The sequence below is a fragment of the Triturus cristatus genome, chromosome 11 (assembly GCF_964204655.1).
Source record: "Triturus cristatus chromosome 11, aTriCri1.1, whole genome shotgun sequence".
Lineage (NCBI taxonomy): Eukaryota > Metazoa > Chordata > Amphibia > Caudata > Salamandridae > Triturus > Triturus cristatus.
The window spans coordinates 670,955,450-670,975,415 of NC_140594.1; the positions used below are offsets into that span (position 1 = coordinate 670,955,450).

General features: G+C 41.3%; 1 protein-coding gene and 2 non-coding genes across 8 annotated transcripts in view; all 3 read left to right on the forward strand.

The window, feature by feature from the left end:
* Positions 1-19,966, forward strand: part of LOC146785298 (diacylglycerol O-acyltransferase 2-like) — a 296,079-nt gene that overhangs the window by 80,599 nt on the left and 195,514 nt on the right. The window lies entirely within an intron of this gene.
* TRNAA-AGC (transfer RNA alanine (anticodon AGC)) lies at positions 148-220 on the forward strand. Its single transcript has one exon. It is a non-coding gene; the product is annotated as a tRNA-Ala (tRNA).
* TRNAA-AGC (transfer RNA alanine (anticodon AGC)) lies at positions 10,767-10,839 on the forward strand. Its single transcript has one exon. It is a non-coding gene; the product is annotated as a tRNA-Ala (tRNA).

Below are 19,966 nucleotides of genomic sequence, written 5' to 3' on the forward strand. Positions count from 1 at the left end.
TAGGAAAACGTGCCTGATGATGGGCTGTTTTATCCTGAGGGACAGAGGGACAATGTGATCTAAAACACGAAGTACATTCCCTATACGATGAGCGCCTCTATTGAACGTAACTGAATAGAAAGTGCTCAGCGAGCTCTGTTGCCACGAGGGGAATTAGCTCAGATGGTAGAGCGCTCGCTTAGCATGCGAGAGGTAGCGGGATCGATGCCCGCATTCTCCAGGAGGAATATTTTGTATGCTTTTCTGTTTCAAAAATATTTAATTTAGGAAGCATTTGTATTCTTGCTCATCATGCATAGTAGTTAGAAGCAAACGAGCAAACTATTTAGGTTTCCGAAACATGAACCTAAACAGTTATTTGATAACAAAAAAGCGAGCGCACGAAGCTCTATAAATGTTTCACAGCAATTGAGCTTTTTAGCAGTAGGATTTCACTTGTATAAATAACCACGGTACTTCCTCTGCTATTCTCTTTCGTAGTCCAGCTTCCATCAAAGCGGCCGGCTGCCTGCAACCCGTGACATGGGGGCGGGGGGGGGGGGGGCAAGCGGAAGTCAAAAACGATTTTATAGATTTTTGGGCACCTGGACACAGCAATAATTTCAGGCTCCCTATTTAAAACCAGGCGCGCAACACCCATTGGATTCAAAGGGCTTCAGCATACCCCCCCCCCCCCCCTCCTCGTGTGTGGCAGCCCGGGATGAGACAGCTTCCCGGGCACAGACACACCCGAGCACTTCACAGGTCTTTAAAAGACCATTTGCATGTTGATGAGGCCTCGCTGTTGTTTCACCCCTTCTGAGAGCCACTGCAGCTCCACGCTATTGCTTAAAGACTCAGCCCCCCCCCCGAATTTTTTTTTTATCCCCCCCCCCCCCGAAATTTGGCTCTAGTTGCGCCCCTGTTTAAAGCATTTACACATAGCAAGTGTTAAAATTACATCTAAATGGAAAAAAGACTAGAAAACGATTTTTTTCGGAGTTTGGAAATTATTTCCACCAAATCGTGGGTTACACTTCTGCAATGCCCTCGGGCTCTTGGTAGGATTGTCACCTGGCCGGTATTTTACTCCTATGCCTATATTTTTATGGCCATATGAGAAGAAAAAAGAACAGCCGCACAGGTGATATGGCACATAGGCAACAAATACCGCACTCAAGCTCTCTATGGCCTTGCTGCTACCAGACCATACTTAATAAACAAATCTTGTACAAAAGGGGAGTGCTAAAGGAGTCCCCAAAAAATTTTTTGTAGAAGGTTCAAGATGTTGATATTGACGCGTTTTCTTGATAACCTTTTCCATGTAAAATGCAGTCCTTCAAACAATCCATAAAGTAGAAGCCATGAAATTGTGTTTCCATCCAAAGTTTTCATTTATTGAATCATTCAGTAATACTCCAACATCAGGCCAGTCAATGCGTTTCGTCCCCAAAATGGACTTCCTCAGGGTTTTATTCTGTTCATCCAATGAATCATCATCAGAAGTGTATATCAAGCTGTGGTCAAGTTTCCTGTTCCTCAGTGGGCCCTGTGTATATTACAAGACGGAGGCAAAATCCCTTCCATGCGAAGCCCCCCACGAGAGATTCACTAAACCTAGATATTTCTGAAAACTAGAAATTCAGCAGAGAGTAGAGGGAAGTATGGCTCAAGTAGACCCCCCAATGTTTATTTGCCATACAAACCCCAAACTTTGGTGTTCACACTTTTCGCAATAGGAATGTGATGAAAACTGTGACCATATGAAGTCAATGTGGTCAACACATAGTCTTCAGTTTGGTACATTCATTGGCTCAGTCACAGAAATAGTACTATTTTTATTGGGAAAAGTGTGGGAATTTGAGGTGGTAGGAATTTTGTGAATGCCACAGATTCCAGAGCTTTCCAGAAGCCAGATACTTATTATACTGTTTGACTTTGGTTTTGATTTTTGGATCTTCCCAAAACTTGCAAGTCAAACCCGACTGGCGAGCCAGGCATAGAATAGCAGTTGAATCCTGCACTAAAACAGCCGCACACAAGTCACTTGTGTTTCGCAAGTCATGCTCTATTTTAGGTGATACTTTTCTGAATTGCTTTGCATTTTCAATATTTGTAGCTACCCTTGACGTCTTCCCAGGGGTCAGTCACCTTTAGTGTTGGCCACTCATGGCTGTGCAAACTTTTATTCCACAATTCAAAACTTACAAATAGGAGAGTATTAATGCTTTAGAGCTCTGATGGTACCTTTTAAAAATACTTATATCTATAAAAATACTGTAGCGATTTACATCAAACCAAAATAGCATGTATTCTGGGTAATGGTACCTTTTTTTGCCAAGTTTGATATAAATCAATTCCATAAAGTATGGCGCAAAGGGAGGGAATACTATAGACTTGATGTCATAGCAGACATATAACAGACAGCCTCTGAGTGAAATTTGAGACATGAGAGGGCACAAAAGGGACAAGGAACGCCCAACAGAGCATATAGAGATAGACAACATCGTAACATGTGGGGGGGATGGGGGGAGATTGCATAATGGCGGCACACGAAGTATTCTTGGCCCAGTGTGAAGGGTATTTGAAATGTGATATGGAAACTGACGATCTTTTCGGCCATGACACTTGTGTGATGTCATGCGACTTTGTTTAAGCAGTTAATTGTGTTAATGTTCACATGCAATACAAATATTTCTTTAAAAAAAAAAAAGTCTGGTATAAATCAATTCAGCTGTTTGGACTGTAGATGAAGTCAAAATTTACCATGGGAGCTAAAATGGGTAAATACTTGTTTTATTGCCACCCCCTTTATCTTTTTTTATTTGTTAATAGATCTTTACAAACTTTTAAAGATGCTTGTATCTCAAAAGCTACTGAACGGATATGAGTATAGTTCTGTTTCCATGCCAGGTTTGGTGAAAATCTGTTTAGTAATTTGGACTGTAGATGAAAGCAAAATTTCCTGTGGGAGCTAAAATGTGGAAACACTTGTTTTTTTGCCCCCTACTTAACTTTATTTACCTGTGGACAGATCTTTATGAGTCACAGCATGCAGAAGCTTAGCTGACAGTTAGCAGATTGGCAGGTTTCGTGGGAATCCTCTCATGGGGTCAAAAGTTATAGGTAAATCAAAAAATGCCTTTTCAATGGAAAGTGTGGCTGAACCATAACTACCTATTTGGAGACCATTACCCTATAATATATATAATAAGCATAGACTTATTATCTTATAAAAAATAAATAAAGCAACATTATGGTTATGACCCAGAAAACAGATAATTTTTCTAGATGTTGTTAGCTATGCAATGCCTCTCCTTCAAACTTCACAAATCCTGTATCCTGAACCCCGTCTGCTGTAGGGTTTGTGACCATGCCAAGTGCCAGCTGGACCAAGCTTCGTATAACGAGCACAGATGCTAACTTCTCTTCAATGACGAGGGTGAAGCCATGAAGCTTGGCCTGTTTAGGGCGCATGGACTGTAGGCGCTTTCCTTCGAGTAGCGCTTTGCTGCTTCAGGTTTTGATGAGCTGAAAGAAATCGATTAGTTTGCGAAAAGCTATAAAAAGCCGCCCTAGGGTAACATATGCTCTTTGTCTTAACATGAGATAGATTGATGTTAACGTGAAATGCAACTTCTTTTAATTTTATTTTTGTTTTGTAAGTAGAAAGGTGAAAATGTTTTTTCTGTTGGATGTAATGAGGTAGGAATGTCTGGTCCAAGGAGGAATTGTTTGTCCTGACGAGGTAGAAAGAAGAGGTCGTGAAGAAGAGAATATATTCTCTGCTGAACTGGATTCTATATTGAGCTTGGACATTTTCTCTATAGGAGACAATGGTTGCATATGGGGAATTAGCTCAGATGGTACAGCTTTCTCTTAGCTTGCGAGACGTAGCGGGATCGATGCCCACATTCTCCAAAGCACACGTTTTGAAAACATGTACGAGTTTCAAAACTGTTTAAATAAATAAAAGATTGCATTTTCATAGATGTATACTGGAGCCCTTCATTAAACAGCATAAAATAAATTAGGTAACTGTTCCCAAAACATGGACACAAATAGCTGTTTTTTTATTGTGCTGCAGAGAGAGCATGAAGCTCCTAACATTTCACATCAATTTAAATAGAATTTTTCAGCAATAGGGTTTTCCTTCGACACCCTCAATCCTGCCTCTACTGTTCTCTTTCATAGTCCAGCTTCCATTCACGCAATCATTTGTAGACAGATTCTAGAATGAAAAGAGGAAAAGTCCTCGCGCAAGTCTGAGCTAATTGCCATAATAGCTGAACTGTACAAGACTTAAAGCTGAAAACTCATGTGGCACGTGGTGGGGGCAGAACCCATATTTTTTAACCCTGGGCATAGTTTGCGTAGTGGCGCTACGCGAAGTGCACTTCGCACTACGCACAGCTACGCGAACTGCGTAGTGCGGGAGGGAAATGCTGTTCGCACTGATTGCACAGTGCTGAATGCTTATCCGCACTGTGCAATCATTGCAAACGGCATCTTGCACAGTGCAAGCGGTCGTTTTCTGCCGCTCGAGTAGCTTTGTACTTGAGCGGCAGCTTTCTCAACTCAGACTGGTAGTTTCTCATCGCGAGCGGTCGCGGGCATACACGACCACTCGCAATGAGAAACCTGACCTCCCTGCGTTGAGAATCTCGCCGGGAGGTTTATTTTCCACTCTTGTGATCGGCAACTTGATTTTGCTGATCGCGAACGAAGAAAAAGTCTTGCCGGGATGTTGATTTTGCTCGCTAGCGGTCGCCAACTTGACGTTGAGGACCGCGAGCAAGCAAAAAATGCCCGCTACGCTACACGTTTTTTGCACTGTGCTACGTGCAATTCGCATAGTGTGTAGTAGCTCAAACTACACACGCTCCGCGAGCGCAGCGTAGTACTACGCCCAGGGTTAATATTCTTATGGATCGCTCAAAGCGCTCATGCATTGTCTGTGAAAGCTAGTGAGGGAGCCTGAGCCCACCTTTTCAATTCTTTTAGCAGCATGATTGCGTTGAGGAAAGAAAAGATTGCAAGTTGCTTGAAATACAGTGTAACACAAAAGGCTACACAAAGACCCAAGCATTTGGTGTGTGAATATTAATGAGGTAAGCTTACCTCGTTAATATTCACTCACCAAATGCTTATTATTACAAGTAGCTTCACCCGATCGCTTGCACATTCAACATCACCGATCTAACATGATTTATTAATGGTCTCGTACTGCTCACCTCCGATACGTGAAAGGCACATACTTATAACTAAAAATGCACTAGTAGAACCGTGCGGAGAACCACATAATCTCTCCTATTAAACACACTGCTAATAGCTCAACCTTTACCTTAATATCGCCACTGAGCGCCGTCTTCAATTTCGGAATGCATGCTATTTTTTTCAATGAATTGTTTCTATGAATAAGGGTTATTCCAACCCGAAATGCATTGGACAGGATAAAAAACTGTATGAGACAGACAAGATGTTTAAAACTTAAAACTTCAAGGATAAGTGAATAAAACGTACTCTCAGAAGTAATATTCTCCTGACTAACTTTTTTGAAGAACCAGCTAAACTTGGTATAAAGATCTCCACCAGGAGATCAACTCAGCGCCCAGGGGGACACATCCACACAGTGTTGTGCTGCTTTTTTCATTTCATTGATGTTTTTGACCGGTACGTCGCCCCAGGAGCACTATTAAAAACTTTATAGAACACTGAACTTTCTCTGAAACTCACAGTTGTAGCGCACACAACTCACTTTTTATCAAAACATGAGACAGAAACATTCTACGAATTTCACATAAGAGTTTGAACATTACTTGCAGAAGTGAAGACACTCCAAGTGTATTACAAATTCAGGCCTACAACTTAAGCTAAATTAATAGATTTCACCATATTGTGTAGGTAGGGAAATGTATTGATCATTACATTTCGATGAAAGCAATCTTTGAATGCATTAAAACACATCTTGCATCTAAGCCATTAACCTAAGAAAGCAAGTGTCATAATAATACATTATTAAATCACTTTTACTAGTGAGGCCTAAAACGGGTCACAATGGTTACAATGGTCAGTACACGCTCTAAGTAGTAATTCCAAGCCTTACATTAGATTACATTAACTTTTGCAGGATCATGTTAATGGGTTCACATTTCCTCTAACATATAATTCTCTCATAACATTGAATAATATGTGATTGTGTTCTACAAACGGTTACATTGCACTCCTAACATTTGCCCCATGTAGGATATGAATCCTCCACTCTATCACTAGTGTACTTTAAAAAGAAAAAAAATCTTAAAGGGGCTTAAAGCCCACCCATTACTAACCTTTACTTACCATTGATTGGCTCTCATGTCACTATTTTTTCTTTACTTACCATTGGTTAGCCCCTCCTCCTTGCCTCAGATTCATCCTGGGGTTTCTGTGTGTTCATGCTGTGGAGAATAGACCAAGTACAGCTTCTTGTAGCCAGTGTCCTTCCACTGGCCGCATGCTCCTGTATGTACTTGTTTATTACTTTTGGACATCCACTCTTACTGACTGCATGTTCCGAAGTGACTTTCTTTCATACCGCCTGTGTTTCCCCAGCCCCGCCCTCCATTGCTTTCCACACTCCCACCCCTGCTCTCCTTCCGCTCCCAGATGTGTTATTCCCCCCAAACATCTTGCACTGTTTTTCTTTACATGTTGCACAGCAGCATAGGCTGATGTGCAACATGGCTTACACACAAAAAAGCGCTATGACACGGTCAGTGCTGGCTGTGTTATAGTACGTATTTTTGTTTTTACTTTAAGCTATGGGAGACATTATGGGTGTAAAGACTCAGAGCTTAGCAGTTAAGAAATTGCATGTAATAATCATTGTGTAATCCAGCACTTATCCATTATAAAGAGCCATTATTAGAGCCATGTGAAAGTAGATTCCGTAAACAGCTAAAGACCTGGCTGTTCGCTAAAACTGAATAAAGATAACTCTTGGATAGTTTGTACAACTCGGTACGCCATGCAAAATGCAGTCGCATCCTTTTCAGAGCCTTGTCTTAGCGCGGGGACACACCGGTGGTGTAACCATGCGCTATACAAATGGATAAATAAATGAATAAAACAGAAGTACTTTGTTATACCAAAATGAAATACCACACAGAGGAATATGCCAGTGAATAAAGCATTGTATAATAGGCACTAGAGGTCAGAATAAGCAAAAATGAATCAGACTTAGATTTATTTCACAGGTACAGACTCACGGTGAATAGTGTAAGCAGAATTCTGTATCGCTGGCCCATAGGTCAGTCATTTAATGACCCAGTCACTGGTATGCTCCTGCTACGGCAGGAATGTCTCCTGCATGGTAAATGAGCATGTTCCCCTGCTCTACATGGCCAGACTGCACGTGAATCTGATATTATGATTTTTCTTTGGCCCACCTAACATGCTAATCTAGCTTGTGCACTGAGGCCTACGACTGTCCATGTTGACGCAGAGGTCAAAAACCTGTTCTGTGACCTGGGGAGCACAACAAGAATGCCCTCTGTTTTGACATAGAATTATTGTCCTTAGTTGCTGAAATAAAGCTTTGATGGCAACACACTGTTTTTTGTAGATTATAGCAGGGACATAACCACCAACTCTCTAACAACTATTGTTGGTTTTTATGATGTACTTAAATTCCAGCCCCATGTGCACATGCCAACTACTCCCTACCCCCAGCCTTCAGGCAACCCCTGCTGCCACCACCTTCGTCTGTTCGCAGCAGGGGTTTGGCGCAGGGCTTGTCTATAGCCAGGCCCCGCCCCCTACGATCAGCTAACCCCACTGCCAATGTATTCAGCTGTGCACAGCAGGTGTCTGAAGCAGGACCTGTCCAGTGGCCAGGCGCAAGGCCCTACCACCTCCTATCCGTCACTTCTACAGCTCACAGCCTTTGGATGTGCAGTGGTTTTAGGCACAGGGCCTGGTCACAGACCTGGCCCTGCACCCAAGCCCCTGCTCTCAGCCATCTCCCAAGGGCACCCAAGGTTAGGAGCAGCCTTACACACAACTCCCTACTATCGGCACAGCCCTGCAGCTGTGTTGAGCACAGCGCATATGCACTACACCCAACACCTCTCATTAGTCCAGATGTTCTACACAAATCCCTGTCTCTCTGTCTTGCATGCTCTCAGTCTTTCTTTATTTTAACTCTTTGAGAAACTCGCAAGTCATATGTAACTTGTGATTTTTCACAAAATGGTGGACAAATCCACCACCTAAAATGGCTGCTCACATAATTGAGACTTCCTTTGGACTTGTGAGTCATGCGCTTTTGCCTGTTTTTTCCTCGTATAGAACTTTCTTGTTCCATGCCACTGGATTACCCCGTGCACTTTCATGGGGTCAGACACCTCTGAGGATGGCCCCCACGGGTGTACAAAATGTTTTCCATGGTGAAAAAGGTATGAGTCAGATCTGTCTTGCCTGTTTGAAGATGGTCAAAAGAAAAAGTTACCATAAAAATCTAACGGTAATTGGCAGTGGTCATGAGTCATGACTCACATTTTAAAACGGCATAGATATTCAAGTGTAAACCCTTTAAAGCATGCTCTGAGACTTATGTAATGGATTGACAAATGTTATGTGAATCTGTACACAGGGTCAAAAGTTCTGGGCAAATCAAAAAATGTTTTTTGAATGGAATGCATGACTAAATCATAACAAGTCACTTGCCACCACCATCATGAAAGGTGTGTGTGTGTATAGAGAACATAACGGGTAACGGTCTAATGCCGGTTTGTATTGCCATTGAGCGGCTCTGGTGGCATTTACAAACCATGAGGCCAAAGGCTGAAGGGTTTATAAATGTCACCAGAAACCCAAGATGTTGTTTGTTAGGTATGTTTTATATTACATGATTTATTAATTGATTTAGGTACCCTTTAGAAAGATTTACTGCATTCGGGCATCATCTATGTACTTTTCATTGTTTGCCTGAAACTGCAGATATGTTTGTCAATGTTTTGAGAAATGTGTGTTTTTCGTTGGGGTAATGTGGTTTATGCAACATTATGTATTTTTATAAATCACATTTTAAATACTTGAACATTGTGAGGAAATTAAAAACATGCATTCTAAGAAGAGCTTTTATTTTGAAGTACACGTACACCAAACAGTAGGTTTAACAAAGCATATATATATATAGAAAAAAATATAATGCAATGTAGGACAGTGTAACTTTTTGCTGACAGAGTTCTGTGCTTAGTGTTTATTTTCACACACTAGGGAGCATTCATTGGTAAATGCTTGCATCAGGGATAGCCTGTGAGGAGCAGCTTGACAAGGGTGCTGATTTATGTTCTAAGAGTAGCACTATATATATAGCGCCGGGACGCCTCTTTGCTGAGGCAGCTGCGCGCATTAAGTCTAGTTAACATAACATAACAATATAATTGTAAAAGCATTTATTTTTAACCAGCAAATGAAAGAAAGGCGAAATGCCCTGCTATCTGTCTGGATAATTGCTTAATCGACTGAAATAGGGATGGCAGGCACTATACAAATGCTACAGTACAATACATGCTAGGGTGCAGTGCTTAATTTGAGACAGTGATTTCTGGTGTTTGGCAAGGGCACTTAATTGTCAACACGGGTGCTTGTAACAGTCTGCCACAAGGTGGTGCTGTCTGGCTAGTTTAGAGATGACCACAACAACAGTTAATTATTAATTCAATATACATTGAATATGACTATTACCATTCTTAGAGCTTTGAGGGCCTGAAATAGTCTGAATTATCACACGTAGGAGTGTGATGGTTAGTAGTTGTGTTGTTACTATCATTGGCAGCATGGCAGGCAGCCGCGGTCGGTAGTAGGAGTAACTGCAGGGCAGTGACGTGGGGAGGGGGAGGGGCAGGGGCAGGGTGGGGGGTAGTAAACTATGGACTACGGAGGTTTACAGGTAAGTTAACATATAAATTAATAAAAACGAATTTTGTTGCGTGCACTGCAGTGAACGCAACAAAATTCGTTTTATTAATTTATATGTTAATTTACCTGTAAACCTCCGTAATCCATAGTTTACTACCCCCCACCCTGCCCCTCCCCCTCCCCACGTCACCGCCCTGCAGTTACTCCTACTACCGACCGCAGCTGATGGCAGGGGCAATGTGTGGTGCAAGCTGTAGTGTCCTCCTGATGAGAGCCATGGCCCTTATTTTCTTGTGTGCAAATTAAGTACTGCTAGGGTGTGTAGTTTCCCATTAAAATGTATGGGCTATAGGTCCCAGCATCCCTAGTGTTGTTTGTTAAAACCCAGGACTGGTTGAAAGTGAGTTTCATTACAGAAGCCTACTTGACACCTGTGTGTTGCTCTGCTTTTATTTTTCATAACTGCTGCCATTTAAGAGATCTTTTTTTTTAAATCTGCCCTTGGTTGCCACGGAGTAGTGCTACTGATCATAAAGCGCTTCAACGCCTCATCACGAATTGTAAGCACTGTATGCATACAGGTGCAATAGTTATTCAAATAAACACAGCTACTGCAATGTAACGTTTCTTAGCCTTACCGCGAGACAGAATTGATCTTAATCGGCAATTTAGTATCTTATAAATGTATTGTTTCCTTGACATGAATGAGCATAGTGTCTCAGTTTTAAGTTATGGATATCAACATGTTCTGCTGTGATTGATAATTGTTTTTTTGAGCTTCACAGGCAAAGCAGAATAGATTATTGAAACAAAATCCCCTTCCTACACTGGTAGGGACTTTGTTGGGCTCCAAAGAATTATGGCATTCGTGTCGCTATAGAGACGGGGAATTAGCTCAGATGGTAGAGCGCTCGCTTAGCATGCGAGAGGTAGCGGGATCGATGCCCGCATTCTCCAGAAGGTCAATTTTGAATACTTTGACTTTAAAAACGTGTATTAATCTAGAAGTGTGTTTGAAAGCATGTATTAATTTAGAAGTGTGATAATGATTGCACGAAGTAATACTGATGCAAAAAGACACCCCAACATCATTCCTGAATACGGTGGAAATTTTATTGAAATACCGATGTACTTTCACTGTAGAGAGCGTTGAACTGTGTAATGGCTATATCACTTCAAAAATTGAACTTTTCAGCGAAAGAATTTCCCTTCTGTTCATTTTCCTACTCCATCTTCCAGTCAAACAAAGGTTTTGATCAATTCTAGAATGGAAAGACAGGAGAGCTATCATCCCCTTTAAACCAGAGACTGCAAAACAGACCGTGGGCTGAAAGCCCGCGTGCGCGTGCTTCTTTAGCAGCTGCATCTCGCGTGAGCGTGCTTCACTGAGTTCCCAGGCACCTCGAGGGCTGTGGAGACCATGGCGCAGACATATCTGAACCCCCGTTTCAATTATTATTTATTATTTATAAACCATTACATTTAGACAGAAAAAGTGTAAGAAATTACCTAAACATCATGGGGTAGATTTACAAGCCCCTTGCGCCACTTTTGCGTCACTTTTCCCATGTTCAAAGTGACGCAAAGAGGCGCAAGGGGCTTGTAAATCTGCCCCCATATCTTTAAGAATGACGGCCCAGGCCAATACAAACATAAACAAAATACATACTTAAAAAGAAAATATAAGTAGAAAGTGCTTTAATAGGCGTGTGGGAGGTGCTGCAGCAGCCCCATGAAATGTGAGACTTTAGCTGGAGGATGAACGGTAAAGGAGCGCTTCAAATGTTTTTCTTCTAGCAGCATTGGTTGTTTGTGCTGGCCGATCTTTCATTTTCTTTTTTGTGACTTCAAATTGACGAAATGTTTTAATTTTCACATAATGGGGATGTGTATGATAGGAGAAGGCTATAGCATGGCAAATATTTTGCAACACGTTTGTTCATAAAACAGCTTTAGAAAATAACCATTAAATGTATTTTCAATTATTCCAAAAGGCATTTGAAATACACATGAGGTAATAATATTGGCTGTTTGGGCCTGATTCACCAAGCTATTTTCACATCCAAGTCAAAAGTACACACACAGATGGTTTAGTTTACAAGTGCAAATTCACTTTTGAAATTCAGAAAAATGAATTTGCAATCATAAAAATACTTAACCATTCATAATGTCGTCCAATCATGATGTCACGTTGCACATGGGTAAACCTTCTCCCATAGGTGAAGAGTGGCCATTCCAGGGCGGGAATGTCCTGATATTTAAGAGCAAACATGACTATATGAGTTTGTTGTTATACACACAAAAAAAATCATTTCAGATTTCTGCCCTTTTGAGATTTGCTCCAGTCCATCGTAGGAGTGAATCTATTTCCTGTGTTGAATGTGAAAGGAGCCCCCACAAAATTAAGTGGGTGTACGGGGAAAGAAGTTTATAGACAGGAAAACATAATTTTGCTATGGAGAAGAACGATATAAACTGCAACTGCACTAATGCCAAGGCATTTCACATGTACACATTTGTATCATATGTACAGTTGCACATATGGAATTGTATTTGCATACTATTCCTTGGAATTCATAACCCTTTTCCAGAAAAGCTTTTGTACACCTATGACTGGCACAGGTTTACAGAAGTGCTCTGGAAACCTTTGTGAATTTGAAAAAAAACCTGTAAATCTGCACCCAATCGAAGAAGTAAACCCACTGGTGCAAAGATAACATTTTTGAAAGAGGGGACACCTCGATCCTGAAGTGTGAGAGAAACAATGATTTCAAAAGTGAACCAATTCCAAACCCAAATGTACTCTATGTTTTGATGTAACAGACAAAGCAGGCGGTATATTAGCATACAATGCTACTTATGATCCATCATACATATTGGCACATTTTTTAAATCCTGTGCAATATGTAGACCCAACATGCACTGAAATTACTGTAAGAAGATGGCCCTTTCTGACATGGTCACCCCCTACTTTTTGCCTGTTATTTGATGCAATTTTAACTGAAGTGCACTGGATTCCTACTATCCAGGCCCCCAGTGTCGGAGCTCTTCCCCTAAAACAAGGTAACTGTTCAATTGTTCCCAAATTGGCAAGACCTTTAGCATATCTCTAAATCCATTTTAAATGGTACCCCTGGTACCTAAGGCATGGGTACTAAAGAGAGTCCCTAAGGGCTGCAGCATGTGTTTTGCCACCCTAAGGGACCCACCACCAAACTCATGCAGATTGCCATTGCAGGCTGCGGGAAGAAATGGTGTAGACAAATGTGAAAGTTCGGCATGACACACAGCCTGTGTGCCATGCCAACCGACATTGCATAAAATATAGGCAGGCAACCCCTACAGCTGGCCTTACAGCCCTAGGGCATGGTGCATTATATTTAGGGCTCCCGTTTTATGGTATTTATTTTTTCAACATTTCTGTCTGTATTTATGCATATTTATTTTTTGCTAATTTTTTCTGTATTTATCCATTTTTATTTTGTGTTTTCTGTATAAATGAAGCTGCAATGGGTATTTTTCCACATATATTTAACTGATAAATGTATACTCGCATTTGAATGTCCAAAAGGTTTGAGCAGTACACAGTGCAATCACGTTATCTGAAAACACTTGCATTGTAGAATAGCATAAATAATTGTAGATCTGAACTTAGTTAAGCTTAATTAAGAAATCTATTGTCTTTTTTCATGTCTCATACCTCTAAATCTGTACACCTAACGACCTGGTACGCATGACTAACAGTAGAATTTTTTTTTTTTTACTGAAGGCCTATTTTCTGTATTTAAAAATAAATATAGACTGGAAAATAAATAGTTTGCTGTCTGTATTTATCTGTAAAAAAACAGTCAAAATGGGAAACTGGGAACCTTAATTATATTACATGAGAGGACATATCTGCATGAGAAGATATGCTCCTGTGCTGTCTAGTTCAATTGCTAGATAGTAAAAGGCAGCAGGCAAACCATTTTAAGTATATGTACTGGATACTAAAAGGGTGCAGGCAAACCATTTTAAGTATATGTACTGGATAGTAAAAGGGAGCAGGCAAACCATTTTAAGTATATGTACTGGATACTAAAAGGGTGCAGGCAAACCATTTTAAGTATATGTACTGGATACTAAAAGGGTGCAGGCAAACCATTTTAAGTATATGTACTGGATACTAAAAGGGTGCAGGCAAACCATTTTAAGTATATGTACTGGATACTAAAAGGGTGCAGGCAAACCATTTTAAGTATATGTACTGGATACTAAAAGGGTGCAGGCAAACCATTTTAAGTATATGTACTGGATAGTAAAAGGGAGCAGGCAAACCATTTTAAGTATATGTACTGGATACTAAAAGGGTGCAGGCAAACCATTTTAAGTATATGTACTGGATACTAAAAGGGTGCAGGCAAACCATTTTAAGTATATGTACTGGATACTAAAAGGGTGCAGGCAAACCATTTTAAGTATATGTACTGGATAGTAAAAGGGAGCAGGCAAACCCTTTTAAGTATATGTACTGGATAGTAAAAGGCAGCAGGCAAACCATTTTAAGTATATGTACTGGATAGTAAAAGGCAGCAGGCAAACCCTTTTAAGTATATGTACTGGATAGTAAAAGGCAGCAGGCAAACCATTTTAAGTATATGTACTGGATAGTAAAAGGCAGCAGGCAAACCATTTTAAGTATATGGACTGGATAGTAAAAGGGAGCAGGCAAACCATTTTAAGTATATGTACTGGATAGTAAAAGGCAGCAGGCAAACCCTTTTAAGTATATGTACTGGATAGTAAAAGGCAGCAGGCAAACCATTTTAAGTATATGTACTGGATAGTAAAAGGCAGCAGGCAAACCATTTTAAGTATATGGACTGGATAGTAAAAGGGAGCAGGCAAACCATTTTAAGTATATGTACTGGATAGTAAAAGGCAGCAGGCAAACCATTTTAAGTATATGTACTGGATACTAAAAGGGTGCAGGCAAACCATTTTAAGTATATGTACTGGATAGTAAAAGGGAGCAGGCAAACCCTTTTAAGTATATGTACTGGATAGTAAAAGGCAGCAGGCAAACCATTTTAAGTATATGTACTGGATAGTAAAAGGGAGCAGGCAAACCCTTTTAAGTATATGTACTGGATAGTAAAAGGGTGCAGGCAAACCATTTTAAGTATATGTACTGGATAGTAAAAGGCAGCAGGCAAACCATTTTAAGTATATGTACTGGACAGTGGTCAGTACGAGTTCCCCAGCTACATGATGGCTTCACTGAAACCTATGGTGTTTGGGATCAAACACCTTGTCTTAATACGTTCTTACTGATGCCAGTAGTAGATTTATTAAAACATGCACCCAGAGGGCACCTTAGAGGTGTCCCTGAAAGCCTACCAGCCTGTTAGTGTGCTGGCTGACTGGTCCTATCCAGCCTGCCACCACAGAGATGTTTCTGAGCCCCTGCAGGTGAGAGCCGGCACTCTCTGAGGCCACAAAAAAGGCCTGCTCCGGAGGAAGTTATACCCACCTACTCCAGCATTATGACTAAACCGCTTGCTCACACTTCCACAAAAGAGCATTTGGGATTATTAATTTGAGCCCTGTAACCTAATAACGGGTTGTCTGTTTTTTTTTGGTACACTACATAAAAAGCCAGCTTCCTACAATTACCTTTTGAACGCCTTGTGAATTTTGAAGTAAAATCACCATGGCACTGTGTTAGACGGAATTTCTCTGAAAACATCATAAAAAACATTTACTTCTAAAGATAGAATATATTTTTAACACTGCAAAAATGTTTTTACTAAGACCCTACATTATGAGAAACATATTTAAAGATGTTGTCTTCATTTGAATGCAGACGACCAAACAGTTTAACCTAGTATTCCAGTTACCGTTTTCGGTAAACTTTTGCCACTTTGCAAAAAGTAGCTTCTTCCTGCTTACAGCACCAAAATAAACATGTAATTTAAAAAATACAATTCTTACTGATTGAAGTATACATTTTAAGTTATCTAGCTCTACAAACTTTAATCCTCTACTATAGAATCTACTAGTAAATTCATGTGTATCCTTATTTTGTAAAGCACTGGTTGATATTGTAATGCGTTCTGACCCCTGGGTCTGGTATGTACTATGTACATGGTAAATAAATAAATAACACAATATTTATGTCTGACTCTATTTTTATCAACATGCAGCCGCCGATGTAGCATTTCTGGTATGGCTGACTAGTAATCACGTGTGACAACATAACTCTGGGTGGGTGCCCTAAAATACGTCTCAAGCTTGGCTTGTCAGTTTCACTCGGTCTGTGAACATGGAGACTGGCTCATCGAAACAATAGCCAAGCTGGAATTCTGGGCTTTTCCCCATTACCTCCCAAATACCGTTTTTTAACACAAAAATTCCTAAATGCGTGGAAGATGAGCGCAAAAATAGAATCGAAAATGGTACCTTTCAACCTCATTTTTTTCATGCTGTTCAAATGCAGAAGATGTTTGTGAAACTGTCTGCAGTCAAACTCTGCACTTCGATGTGTTGCAATGAAGACTTACACCAGGAGACCCAACTCTGTGTCACTCATCCATCAGTCGGTATTTATATAGCACGGCATACCATCCTGGGGCTATCCAGGCGCTGTGTGATCTGACACCTCTTTGTTTTGTGTTGTGCTTCTCCTGAAAATATGTTCGAGTGGAAGTCAGTGATATTAACATATAGGGGCATATTTACAAGGTGACGTTAAGCCATGCTAAGTGGTTTAGCGCCTCCTTGTAAATATTGAAAATGGCGCTACGCCACCGGAACGTAAAAAAAGTGACGTTCGTAAATATGCCCCAAAGTGTCCTGCGTTCCTGTAAAAAAACTTTATACAGTTTTTTTAAGAAAGACTTTTTGCATCTGATTGATTTAACATGTGAGCGGCGTATTTATTTAATACAGCGTTCTATTGATCTCCTTAACGAATCATGGGGCCTTATTTACAAGGGGATTGCGCCACCGGAACATAATTTTTTGGACGTTCTGGTGGTGCAATGCCCTGCACCATATTTACAGAGTGGGTTTTTGTGCCTTAATGCTGCTTTTTAAATATGGTACCTTTTCACGCAGGTATCTGTGTGAAAGGGGCGTGCAATGGGTGTTGCTGTGGGTGTTCCACCGCAACACCCATTGCTTTTTTACGCTGCCCCCAAATTTACAAGGAGGTGGAAATCTGAGGCAATGCCATGCAATACCAGGCGTTAGAATAGTTTTTATTTCTCCTCGTTTTTGCTTTTTCTATGTCTGCTACATTCTGAAGCACACGTGGAAAGTGCAAAATACCATTAATTATTGTTTACGTACAGGAATGTGTCCCTTCCTGCACAGAAACAATCATTAAATAATGGCGATTTGCTACTTCTATGTGTGCTGGAGGGAAACAGTCTTTTCGACGCAACCGTTACAATGCATGCGATTACATCGCATGCCGTTGCAACGCAAAAGTTGTGCAGCAGTGGGTAGAAGGTGTTGGATTTAACTCCAACACCTTCCCTACTGTTGCACACACTGGAGTTGGAATAGAAAATTAATCTATTCCAACTTCCAGCGCTCCCCCGACAGAAAGTCAGGGTACAGTTTTGCGTTGCAAAGGCATGCGATGTATTCGCATGCGTTGTAACATCACATATTCGTGCTGCAGACATAGAAGTAGCAAATCACCATTATGGATTGTTTATGTGCAGGAAGGGACACCTTCATGCACACAAACAATCATTCCCTGCAATGCAGGCACCCTTGCACTATGGCGCAAGGGTGACTGTGTTGGCGCTAGGCAGCAAATTTTAGTAACAGCGCTAGGGAAAGCACAGCGGTGCGCCACATTATTGTAAATATGGCGCATCCCTTAATTTTGGAAATGGTGGTGCGTGTTTCTGCAAAATTTGCCGCAGCTCCGCGCTCCATCATTTCCTTGTATAAATGCCCCCAAAATACCTTTGCTGTTAAATGAGAGAGAGTTAAAGATATCATTCCAGTGGCAATATTGCCCAATGTGTAACCAATAAGTACTGTTAAAATCCCGACTTTCCTCCTTGACCAATGTTTGTGACCTTAGAAAAATTAGTTTACTTCCCTGAGCCTCAATTTTCTTGATCATCACAGTGGAAAGCAAATTCAGTTCAAGCTGGGCCCTATAAAATAAACTCTCTTGTTTATGGTTATTAAATTGTTCTGTAACATTAGTCTATCTCCAGAGTTTAATTTGCAAAGAACGTAAGTGTAGGTGCCCAAAATGTTTCTTAGGAGGCCACTGCTCAGGGCTGGACTGGGAACAGAAAGAGGCCATGGTAAAATGCTTGTCCGATCCCCCTGGGGGGAGTGGACGAGCTGTTAGCTAGGGCCGGTTTTGGCTGATTTTGATACAGGGGGCTGATTTTGCTGGTAACAAAAACGCCATCCACCCGGCCCAAAACCCTCCCCCAACCTGGCAGCCCACCAGGGAAACGTCCGGTGCCTGCTACGGCCAGTCCGGCTCTGCTGCTGCCCAATTCCCCCACAGACTCTGCCCACTTTCTACACAGACGAGTGCCTATATAGAGAATGCAAAAGCTGCATAGTAGAGATCTCACAAAGTGAGCAAGACTTGCCACAAGGGGTGTTCAACCCCTAGAATGCTTCCTTTTTCCCATTTCATATTTTAAAACCTGTGTATTCCTTCACGCACGTCCCATAGAATCATAATTACAATTGACACATAGGTTACCGTTACTCTGTGTGCTCTGTAAAGAGGCCAAGGATCAGGTCAGCAAGTTGCAGGAAACCGTTTTAGGCACAGTGGCAATCATTGTCAGAAATGTGCACTACTGTCGTGTAGTTCCCATTATTCCGTAGGACCTGCACGTTTGTGGACAACATAAACTCTGGGTGCAGTGCTTAGACTGATTCCAGGCACCCCGCAGTATATGTACTGGGGCACATGACACTACCTTCACCTTCAACCTCTGTGCTCGCAGTTGTGTGGTCATGAACACCCATCCACTTCTTGAACTCACTCTGACTCTACCTATGGATTTTGACGCATCCCCAGATTTACAAGGCCTTGTAAACTTTGGGATGCACCAGAACCTTACGCCTCCCAGGGTAGGTGCAACGAGGAGAAACATCACTATTTCTCCTCTTTTTTTCCTCTTTCTATCTGTAGAAAAAGGAAAAAGCCTACCTGGATTGTTTTTGTGCAGGAAGGTGACCCTTCATGCCCTAAAACAATCCTGTATGCAACACAGACATCCCTGCACCATGATGTAGCAGGTTGACATGTTGCTGTGCACCAAAATCTCATAAATCTGCCCCCTAGAGGCAACTCAGTTCGCACTATGCACTTTAGAAGACTTGGTTGTTACATGAAAAACACAAGTGTAGAAACACAACTTCAGGGAAAAGAAAACACCTTTAGGAAACAGGGACACGTATACCATGCAACAGCAAGTAAAATGAGTGAAATGTAACAGTGAATGCATCACTGACATGTACCTTAGGGGTTCCGCTTTCAAATTCTAACAACAATATTGATCATATGTAAGGAGCAGATAACAAGGGACATGCTGCTGCGAAATGTGGGGTGGGGCTTGAGATTGGAGAGGACAGGGAGGAGGGAGGAGGGGAAAGCGGGGAATGAGCCGATTGACGCTGCACAGACTCCGCTGTATTGCTGATGTGGATAGATGCTGGGGGCGAATACCGCTGAGATGGTCCGGGGGAAGGCGGGCTGGACCCGGATGGACATGCTGGTGGGCTGAACCTGTAAGATCATAAGTGGAAAACAGCTGTGCCGAATACTGATGAGAACGATGTACTGATTTCATGCTCCTGGTTACGATGCAAGTGTCTGTATTGTTTAAAAACTTTATAAATAAAGTTTAAAAAAATAAATAAATAAAGGAGCAGAAAACAAATGACTTGTCTATTGATAGGGTGACCAGATTTCGTAAACCAAAAACCGGGACAGTCCACATTCCACAAACATAGAAGTAGGACTATAATTTTGTATCAACTTACTGGCACAGAAAGACTTAATTGACAGTACACACATAGGAAAAACAGACAATAGGTACTAGAG